General features: G+C 48.5%; 1 long non-coding RNA gene across 1 annotated transcript; it reads right to left on the minus strand.

Moving 5' to 3' along the window:
- Nucleotides 1–4,077: 4,077 nt before the first annotated feature.
- On the minus strand, nt 4,078–7,222 carry LOC147998786 (uncharacterized). The gene is made up of 2 exons (XR_015643750.1): nt 6,974–7,222; nt 4,078–4,576 (listed from the first exon to the last, which is right to left on the minus strand). It is a non-coding gene; the product is annotated as an uncharacterized LOC147998786 (long non-coding RNA).
- Nucleotides 7,223–8,053: the final 831 nt, after the last annotated feature.

Genomic DNA, 8,053 nt, shown 5'->3' on the forward strand with positions numbered 1-8,053 from the left:
TTCGGTCCCAATGGGATTTGTGGGTGTTCTCTGGCTGTTCCACAACTGAGTGGTGGTCCTGGCTTCTCGTCTAGGGCCATTAATCCTGTTCTTTCTGTTTCTCCAGGCTCTGAAGTCATTTCAAGGGCTGCATCTGTGAGCCGAGAGGCAGCTGGAATAGCTTTATGAGTAAGAAGCTTTCCCTTCCGGTCTCAGGTCCCTGGCTCTGAGTCTTTGTGTTAAGTTTCAGTTTGTCCATTTTCAGGAGTGTAGAGTATTCCTTCGTGTACGTATAAATGCATAATTCGTTAGGTTCCCCATTGATGGACAGTTAGTTTGTTTGCGATATTTAGTTTTCCCGACTGGTATACTATGAATATCCAATTCTTGCCTTTTCATGAATTTATATGTTGGGGAACCTCGATATTAAGGTAGCAGTTCCTCATGACTGAACGTGGCACAAAATGGGGGACTCCCTCTCTTAGTGGGGCTTTTCTGTCCATGCTTCTGTCTGGAGAGTGTCCCTGAACACAGGTGGCTGGTCTTGTCTGACCTTGTCTGGAAAATGACCTTGTACAGAATCCTCTGCAAGGCTGCATAATTCAGCACGTACACCCCACTTTGGCTCTCCGCCCACATAATAATTAGGTGCTGTACAATAACCAATCAGCCTTGCTCACTTGCTTGATGCTATGACCAATTATCCCTTTCCACCTGTACCCCTAAAATCCCAGCCCTATCCCTGAAACACTAGAGTGGTCTCCAGACATCATTCCATACATGCCCATAGCCATCCAAACCCTGCTCTTAGCCTCTGCTCCTTTTGTCTTCTCAGACTGGCAGCCAACAGCCCCTGAGGAGACAGGAAGAAGCCATATACATACATACATACATACATACATACATACATACATACACATTTACATACATTCATTTTGTTAAATAAAGCTGCTGGGCATGTGCTATCTCATATGTTTAGTTTGGACAAATGATGCCAAATGATTTTCTGAAGTTATAAAGTTTCTTTTAGGTTTATATTGGTTTATTTTGTTCTATTTTTAGGCTGAAGATAGAAGGTCCTATATATGTTGAGTGTGCTCTGCCTCGGAGCTATGGTCCCAGCTTTTCATGCTCTTTCAATCTTCATCACCACTGTATGAGAGTTCCTGCTGCCCTGTACCGGTGTCAACACTTAGTATTGTCTTTTTTTTTTTTTTTTTTTTTTTTGGTTCTTTTTTTCCGGAGCTGGGGACCGAACCCAGGGCCTTGCGCTTCCTAGGCAAGCGCTCTACCACTGAGCTAAATCCCCAACCAACACTTAGTATTGTCATCTTTTTACTTTAGCCATTGGTGGATTGATTGCTATGGTATTGTGTTGTCTTAATTTCTCTTTGCCTGACAGCTAGTCTTTGAAGTTGGATGTGTAATTTATCCTTTTTCGTTTCTTTGTTTTGTTTTGGAGACAGGATTTCTTTGTGTAGCTCTGGCTGTCCTAGAACTAGCTCCGTAGACTAGGCTGATCTTGAACCAATGGACACCTTCCTGCCACTACCACCTGGCTGTGTTGTCATCTTTTTATTGGTTGCTGAGATGTTGTTTCTAAGTAAAGTAATAGCCAAGTCACCTATGAATGTTTTCCTGGGGGGGGTGTCTTTTTTTAAAAGTGTTTTGCAGCATTATATATGCAGGTATAGGATTTTTCTTAGACCAGCATTTTCTCCTGGAGCCTTGTCTATCCTCGTTGCAGGGACACACAGGGAGAGGAAGTGATCATCACTAGGTACTTTCTTACTTTGAAGGACTGCTCAGTGTTTGTTTCATAAATCACAGCCCCAGGGGGAAAAACATCTAAATCTGAATGTAATAACATTACAACATTACCTCCTCCCCCACCCCCAAGGAGTTCTGCTGGGTGACTGCCACCAGCACCCAAATTAGAAATTGCTGAGGTCATTTCAGGCTATTGTGCCTTCTTCAAATAGTACTTCCTTGTTTAAAATAAAGAACCAGGAAATGTCAGGTAAGAGCAGTGCTTGTATGAGAACTTGGGCTGACAGGGAATTTCTTCTCCAAGGAATTGGTTTGGCTAGGAAAAAGAATAAAAGCTTACCTAATATTCCAGCATAGGAAAAAAAGAAAGACTATTAGAAATGCGCAAACGCTAATTTGAACATATCCGTCCGATGGATGACTGAAGAATCATTTTATAAACAAGGCAAGGGGCGGGAGAGATGGCTCAGTAGTAAAGATCACTTGCCACTCTTGTACAGACCCAGGTTTGGTTTCCAGCACACGATGGTTTATAAACATCCGTAACTCTGGTTTCAGAGGTCTGATTGCCCTCATCTGACCTCTCTGCACAAAGGGCACATGCATGCACGCACACAGATAAAAGCACTTATCACATAAATCTAAAGATGAAATAACGTTTTTGAAAAAAACTAAGACAAGGCAGATTTATGCAGGAGGATACAGACTGAAGAGAAAAAAAGAAGAGAAGAGAAAAGAAAGAAAGAAACAAACGAAAACCCCAAACCCAGACAGGGATAGATAGGGCAGACCAGGATGTCACGTCTCTTTCTTTCAATACACATGATCTGTTTGGATGGAGCCCAGCAGAGGAGAGAAGGACAGAGAGGGAGAGGATGGTGAAACTCCTCTGCAAGCTCTCTAGATCACTCAAAATGTTTACAAATCCACTCCCGATTACTGTTAAAGAACTAACTAAAAATGGAAAATCTTGAAATATAGAAGTGGAACAGAAAGTGTTCTTCCCATGAAATCTGTGCTGTCCTTTCCTCTGAGCCTTCCCTGCCCCCTCCAAAGCCAGACATGCTCAGGAGGCCTAGGCAGGAAGATCCCAAGTCTGAAGTCAGCCTGGGCTATGCAGGAAGACCTTCTCTCAAAAAGAACCCCAAAGCAGGCCAAACGAGAAAACCACTTCTTTCTGCCTCCCTATTATTTGGGTGACCCAAGGTGAGGAGGTGGTTATGGGGTGGGAGTTGTCTCTTTTGGGGACACGGTAAGGGCCCATATAAGGCAAACCTTTCCACAGAGCACAGCAAGCCCTGTAGGCCCATAACATTTCCAGAAACCCTTGGAACTCTTGCAAACCTGTTCTGCTCCCCTCACCCCCAAATCCCCATTCCCTACCTCCACCCCAGTCTAACAGGCGCTGGTCCTGGTGGCTTCTCTTTCTTTATTATAGACTTATTTACTTTATATATATTAATACACCATCACTGTCTTCAGACACACCAGAAGAGGGCATCAGGTCCCATTGCAGATGGTTGTGAGCCATCATGTGGTTGATGGGAATTGAACTCAGGACCTCTGGAAGAACAGTCAGTGTCATGAACCACTGAGCCATCTCTCTTGCCCCTGCTTTCACTCCCCCTGCTCCTCTGCTTTCTCTTTAAAAATAACATTATTTATTGTGTGAGGGATGGGGAGTTGGGGATGGAGGCCAGAGGATAACCTGCAGATGTCATTCTCGCCTTCCTCCAAGTGAATTCCAAAAATAAAACTCAGACAGATCTTTGGGCTTGTTGGCCTTTACCTGATGAGCCACCTTACCAGCCCCTAAAATACATTTTCTTAGTCAGTAGAAGAACCAGAATACAATCCAAAGTGGGTTATACTTCTTTTCACACCAACATAGCAATAAAATTAAATTGTGTGTGTGTGTGTGTGTGTGTGTGTGTGTGTGTGTGTGTGTGTGATGGTTTGAATAGGAATGACCCCCATAGACTCAAATATTTGAATGACTGGTCATTAGGGAGTGGCACTACTTGAGAGGGATTAGAGGTGTGGCCTTGATGGAGGAAGTGTGTCACTGGGAGTGGGCTTTGGGATTTCAAATGCTCAAGCCAGGCCCAGTGTGTTTCTCTTCAAGTTGCCTCCAGATCCAGATGTAGAACTCTCAATTACTTCTCCAGTTCCGTGTCAGCCTTCATGCTACCGGGCTTCCCAGCACGATGTCAATGGACTGAACCTCTGAACTGCAAGCCAGCCCCAATGAAGTGTTTCCTTTTTAAGTGTTCCCACGGTTAGGGTGTCCCTTCACAGCGATTAGAACACTGACCAAGACAATGTGTGTGTTACACGTTCGTAATTTCTAAATCTTGTTCGTTATTTTTAATGGAAAGGCTTGGGAATACAGGTGTCTAGAGCATGTCCTTGTGCTTGAAAAAGACAGAAAGCACATATTTCCGACCAGGGGGCCACACCATTACTGTTGTTACTGGACTCTTCCTGTTCTGTAGCAGGGACAGCAATGGACAATAGTCATAGAGGGGTGCAGTCAAGCTGCAGCCAGGCACTGTGGAAGCAGCTAGGAGCTGGCTCAGGTTGGAGTCTTAGTCTGCAGTTCCTGCAGTTTGTACTCAGCAGCTGCCTATGTTTGCTGAGTGTTGACACAGGTCAACAGTGGAGCCCGATTCTCATCCAGTAGGGACACAGGCGTTTACCGAGTCGAGGTCAGTTTTCATATCTCTTCAGTCCTTGTTTGCTGTGTGACATTGGGCAAATTGCTGTCCTTTGCTGGACTTCTGCTGCCTGTCAGTAAATGGGGGGGACACTCCCTTTGCCAGACTGCCTGGAACAAATGTTACAAAGGTCATGGAGGAACCTGCAACAGGAACAGAAGGTTTCCACGGGCAGCTAGGGGGAAGGAACTGATACTTCTTAGAGGTCTGGTGGCCTGGGGAATGTCAACTTGGCACAGGAAAAAGGAGGTGGAGCCGGTCAATAACATGACCCGAAACACAAACAGTCCCCAGAGAGGGGCCGAAACTCTCAGGTTGGTGAAAACATGCTTGTCAAGTTTCTGTGCTGCCTCTGAGAAAGACCTCGGAAGGTGGCCCAGGCTGGTCTCAGCTGGCGGTGCTGTCAGGAGTTGGCAGTCACTTGACCGCTACAGTAGCACTGAATGCCCCAGACTGCTGACAGACCAGGTCATTTCCTCAGAGCCAGAGGTGGCATATCAGGGGCAGAGCGTAGGGAGGAGCCCCACGCTTCTGTCTCACCGGGGACCACCTAAGACCCACAAACACTCTCCAGGATGCCTTGAAGGGGCAATCTGAAGGTGTGTGTGAAAACAGACACAGTGTTGGGCACCTGGGAAGCTCAGGTTCTTTGCAACTGTGTCAGGACTTAGATTCACTGCAGACAGCTTGAACCAAAGACAATTTTCAAGACCTAGAAAAGTGTAGTCAGGTTCCTCGGGCTCTAAGGGGATGTCAGGAGTTAGGCCAGAAGAACTGGGCACCTCCGTGGGAATGGGGGATGGGGAGCCTAGATGGTGAGAGCTATTGACAGAGAGAAGGCCCTGGCTTAGGAGCTGTGCCCGCTCCCCTGCGCATAGAAGTGTTCTTCCACTAGAGAGCTAGACTTCCAGTGCACTGACCTGGGTTCTTCCCAGTACGTGGAAGCCCTTCATGGGGAGCAGAAGACCGTTGCAAGATCAGTAAAGGGTCTGGGGAGATAGCTCAGGGGCAGAGCTTAGACAAAATGCTAACAGTAAGGGTGACTGCTATCCAAACACACAGACCTGAGTTCAAACCCACAGCACCCACAAAAACCCAGGGGTGGTTGCGTGTGCCCGTGGTTTCAGTGTGTGTAGAGGGAGCAGGACAGTGCAGAGACAGACACCTGGACTTCACTGGCCAGCCAGCTAACTAGGTGAAACATATTCCAGTTCAGCGACGGACTAAGGACTAAGGTGAGGAAGAAGGGAAGACACTTAAAACCCTCCTATGGGCTCCATGTGTATGCACACTCATGCACATGCATATACATGTACATATACACACACCCCCAAAATAAAGAAACTTAAAAGACCAGTAAGGGGTCAGGAATTGGAGATCTGCAATCCCAGCACTCGGGTAAGGGGTGGGGCTAAGAAGAAGACTGCAAGTTTGAGACAATCCTGGGTTACATGGGCAAGACTACCTCACACACAATATAAAGCAAACCCCGAGGGGAGGAGTCATGGCCCAGACAACTTTCTCTCTAGGCCTCAGTATCCCCATCTATCGGAGCGGGTCAAGTAGTTATGGACACAGGTTTTAGGACTGTGCTCAATTGCTCGTGGATGGTATGGGGTTCAGCTGCCCCTCTCAGTCTGGGGACTAGGAATAATTCCTCAGAGGACCCGGCCCCTTGCTGTGGTATGCTGGGTGTGGATGACACCGGATGTCCAGGAGGAGCCTGGGTGTTGGCTTAGAAATGGGGAGAGTAGAGGCTATTTCTGGAAGCCTGAATCTGGGAGACACGTGGGTATGGGAGGTGTTGGGCACTCGGGGAAGAAACTTGAGCCAAGGCTTGAGCTCAGCACTTGGGAAGCTGTACCAGTGCTGGGGTGGGGCAGGAGAGGGGCCTGACAGCTGAGAGGGAGCCAGGAGGAGCAGAATGCCCCTCCTCCAAGGCACCTGTCGTCAGGCTCCTCTGAACTTTGGGCCCACCCCATAAACACCCCTGGAGAGGCAGCAGAGAAGCCATACTGTCCAGCACCCACCCCTCAACCCCATGCCAGCATTCCCAGCAGGGAGAATTCAGCACAAGCCACTGAGAGCCTCCCACGTCTCTCTCAGCGACAACTTTCAAGTCTTGTAACTGAATTAGACGCGGCTGTTAGCCCTGTTCCTCAGATTAGGGTTTTGGGTTTGGAAAGGTAGAGTGACCTGCTCAAGGACACGGTTTATAAGTTACGGAGCATGCTCGGTCTCTGCGTGCCCGTTTTACGGAGCATGCTCAGACTCTGCGTGCCCGTAACCGCGGGCAGGCTGCACAATGAGTAAGACACAGCTAGGTTAGCCAGAGGTGGGAGGAGACCCAGCCACCTTAAGAGTGGCGGGCGGGAATCTAGGAAACACAAGAGACATCCAGGTCTTGAAGCTAGAATTCCAAATCCGTGAAATGGACAGAGAAGCGTCTTCTCAGGGAGGGAAGAGCGTGGGGAAAACCCCAGACTTGGAAAGTGTGAGTGGCCTACCTGGGGTCACTGGGATGAGGGCTGGGCTAAGGCTGCTGTGGCGTGACAGTGTCCCGATGCTGGTAACTGCTCTCCACCACACTCTGTGGTTTCCCAGGTTGTTTGGTGGGGACATAAAGCCAGGGTTTCAGAGGCAGAACTGAAGGATGCATGGGCAGAAAGTCCTACTCCTCTCAGACTTACACAGAGGGTCGTGCAGAGGGATGGACGGCACTGGGTGGACAGGAGGCCCGCCATTCCCTCTGCACTGGAGAATGGCTTCTGTGTGTACCACAACAAAAAGGCCTTTCTGCCAAGTGGAGGAGAGGAGGCAGCCAGACTGGCTCAGTCCAACCCCAGCCTGAAAGGAGGCTTCTGTCCTAGGCCCTGGAATCTTGGAAGCAGAGAATGAAGGAGGCTGGGGTTGGGTGGGTGTCCGGTCCTCGTCTCATTCCTCATCAGTACCAGGTGGGAAAGGCAGGGCAGGAGTTTTCTGGCTTGGTCTGCCTAGGTCTGATCCCAGCATGACTTCCTAGCTGTGTGGCCTTAGCCAAGTCACTTGCCCTCGGGGACCTACTTTCCTTCTGAATAAAATGTGAGAGGAAGCATGCTGGTTCGCCAGGGTCATAATCGCGCTCAGACACGGCCAATGCCAGGCTCCCACCACCCTTTCTGTGTCAGGTCATGCTGCTCTTCTTCGACTTCAGGTTGGGGTGAACCCCGGGCGCCTGGGTCTGCATGCCGCTCTAAGTGTCACAGACAAGCAAAGATTGGAGACACCCTGAGGGGGATTATAGTGACTCCGTACCTTCTTGAACGTCTTATTTAGAAAAAAAAAATACTTGAGAACTAGTAAAAGGGATGTTGAGGGAATGGGGGTTGGTGGGGGGCCCCTGATTTCTTGGGTTGTAGCAGAGTACAGGTTACTCATCAAGCAGCTTCTTGAGGAGTCAAGGCCTCTGTCAGGTGTTTCCTGTGACCTTTGCTCTAAGGAGTAAAGAAGGGCTATGAGAGCAGGCTTTGCTCATCTCCGAACCCCATATCTCCTTCCACCCGCCTAGTCCTCTCCATGTATCTGATCACCCCAACAGCACAGGCTGA

Source organism: Rattus norvegicus, chromosome 19 (genome assembly GCF_021556685.1).
Source record: "Rattus norvegicus strain SHRSP/BbbUtx chromosome 19, alternate assembly SHRSP_T2T, whole genome shotgun sequence".
Lineage (NCBI taxonomy): Eukaryota > Metazoa > Chordata > Mammalia > Rodentia > Muridae > Rattus > Rattus norvegicus.